This window comes from Babylonia areolata, chromosome 16 (assembly GCF_041734735.1).
Source record: "Babylonia areolata isolate BAREFJ2019XMU chromosome 16, ASM4173473v1, whole genome shotgun sequence".
Classification (NCBI taxonomy): domain Eukaryota; kingdom Metazoa; phylum Mollusca; class Gastropoda; order Neogastropoda; family Buccinidae; genus Babylonia; species Babylonia areolata.
Window position 1 is genome coordinate 12,840,569 of NC_134891.1, and position 3,317 is coordinate 12,843,885.

The window sequence follows — 3,317 nt, forward strand, 5'->3', positions numbered from 1 at the left end:
CACACTGACGTCATCACCCCACTCCTCTCTACCAGGTCTAGTCACACTAACGTCCCCCCCCCCCACTCCTCTGTACCAGATCTAGTCACACTGACGCCATCACCCCACTCCTCTCTACCAGGTCTAGTCACACTGACGTCATCAACCACCACCGACCCCCAGTCTACCAGGTCTGTGGTCGCTGACGTCATCGCGGCCTGGTCTGCTCAGCTCTTCTCCATTTCCAAAACACTCCACAAACAGTTGAACAGCAGCCGTTTTGGTTCTATTTGTTTCCTTTTGTCATAAAGAGTAGCCGGCAAATACTTCCTTTACCACCTGTTCCTGCCTGCGTCCTCCACCCGCCTTGTAGCAAATATTTTTCATGAGACACAAATCGAACTATCTTGGCCTGTTGCAAAAACTTGGTCTTTAGTTCTCTCTCTCTATCTCTCTGTCTCTGTCTCTCTGTCTCTGTCTGTCTGTCTGTCTTACCACTTGCATGTCAGAATTTAAAATGAATTTGGATTGCATTCTGTGCGGGGCAAGACTAAAATCAGCTGGTTGTTTTCGTTGCTAACAATATGATTCTGACGTTTGTGCTGGACTTTAAGCACTGAAATGAAAATCTTGGACTGGGTGACACAGACCGATCAGTTGCAATAAAGAGTATTCTCATACGGCCTTGAGTTTATTTGTTCTCATTATTTCATCATTGCAGTCAGCAATTCATTAACTTTTCATTTATAATATATGTCTTATGTTCAGCCATTTAAATCCCATCTCTTCAAGCGACAAGGATCATTGAGCTGTGGTGTGTGTGTGTGTGTGTGTGTGTGTGTGTGAATCTGTAGTTGTTGCTGTTTTAAATAGAACAAAGACACACGCTCTGCTAAAGCTCGTATTGCTCACGGCTTTCCACCATTCTGTGAACAGGAAAACTGAAGGTAGAGAAATAAACATCCCCCAGAAGATGGATCCAGGTCCATTCAGTTACCACGCACCTCACACCAACACGAACGACAGGAACAGAAGAAATGTGTGAAAGACTTGGATGTTTGTTGTCTATCTGGACCTATTCACTGGGCTCTCTTACCGTGTTGCGGTCTTCGTTTACACCCAGGTCATGTGAGGTGCACGTCGGTGAATTGTTGGTTTTGTGTGCTTGTTGATATACATCATTTTGTTTATAATCATGTTTATGTTCACGTTAGTCTTTTAAATCCCTTGACGGAAGATTGACGGAATTTCCAACGTGAGATCTGGAGGCATATTCCAGGTCTGTATGCCATGACAGGCTGTGCTTGTGCCCAGTTCTCTTTTCCGGGTGTTTTTTTTTTTTTTCAGGTTCCGCTGGGATCGATGATTACAATGTGTTTAGCCTGGTATGGACCTGTGTAGCTGGCTGGACTGTAAACAACTAAAGAAATGATACTATTTGTTGTCATTCATATTTGTAGTCAAGGGACAAAAACACAAAGAAACACAAAGAGAAACAGCGAATCGATAAAAAGACTGTTGTTTGAAGCGGCTCAAACAACCGCACGGAGGAAGGGGCAGGGTGTGTCATCAACACTGTGAAGAGCCAGCGCTTGTTTCTCCGGAAGACACATGTTAGCACGCTCCATACACAGACATACGCCCATCATACATGTGCTTGCACACGCGTATCCCTGCATGCAGTCGTTATGTGTCAAAAATTGAACACTTTATTATAAAGCAAGTACATGTTATTAATACAAATACGCAATTGTACACATTTGTATATATGAATACAGTGACACCTCACCAGAGCAGCATAAATGTACTGTGTTTCAAGCGCAGAATCGAATCTCAATGACAACACTTATGGATGTCTCCTGTCGTTGACCATGAATCGTCTGCCAAGTGCACGTTGCAACACTTGCCACGTTAACTCTCTCCATACGAACGGCGAAAGAGACGACGTTAACAGCGTTTCACCCCAATTACCATCATCAAAATATTGCAAGCGGAAGGCTCTTATACATAAGACGTGAATGTTGACAAAGAATACCACAGTTCTGACGACGGAAGCTAAAGGTTGGGTCATTCAGACACCCACTGGACATCCGAGGGGTCTGTCTCGAGGAGAAGAGAGGACTGGCCGTACTGAGTGAGTTAACCCGGCCTCCATGACAGAGAGCATGACTAAACGACAAGGGACATCCTTAACTTGGACTGATCAAGCTACAGGCATCATTTCATATTTACAGCTGTATTGTTTCCTGCATGTTTGTTCACAACAATGTATGTACATATATCTTTACACTTGCAGCAAAACAAGAAAAAAAAATCGCAAACCATCATTGCCATAAATGTCAACATCGTCATCGTCATCAAAACACTTGCAGCAAAACAACAACGTTGCACCGATATTCGCAGCACCATCATTTATCATCATCAATATTGTTGTTATCATCATCGTGACAACAGTTCAGTCCGTAGTTATTGTTGAACATGGCTTTATGTTTCTTGATCGCTGCAATGTTTAAGAAACAACATGTGCGCAGTTCATACCAACCTAGGGTGGTAAAGAAAGATCAACTGATTGACCTTTTGATCACATTCAAGCATGCATGCGCATACATATAATACTATACCATACTGTACGCTATACATTAGGCTACATACATGCAAAACACACACACACATACTCTCGTGCGCACGCACACACGCATGCTCTCTCTCTCTCTCTCTCTCTCTCTCTCTCTCTCTCTCACACACACACACACACACACACACACACACTGACGTGTTGATCTGTAATCAATTGTCTACAGTATTTTCATCAACATGCTTGCTTAAGATCTACTTATCCTTTTTATTGAGTCATCACTGCTGAAGGACACCCCCTCCCTTCCATCTTCAAGAAAAGGGAAAGAATAGAAATAAACAGCTACATACGTAGGTACATATATAGATATATATGAAGTTCTATATCATCTCTCTCTCTCTCTCTCTATATATATATATATATATAACATTTTTTACCGTCGCACACACACACACACTCTCTCTCTCTCTCTCTCTCTCTCTCTCTCTCTCTATATATATATATATATATATATATATATATATATATACCATCTCTCGTCGTCTAATATCACTAAGAGTGAAGAGACGAACAAAAGAACGAACGAAAATCTCTCCCTCCCTCCCTCCCTCCCTCCCTCTCTCTCTCCCCTCCCCCTCCATCCTCCCTTCTCTCCACAGTCCAAAACATCCCGGTGTCCAGCAGCCAGAGAGGGTCAGACAGTGCAGTGTACGCTGTGTTGCCAGATGCTCCCTGTCCACAGCTGACGCCAGGTGACAGGCCT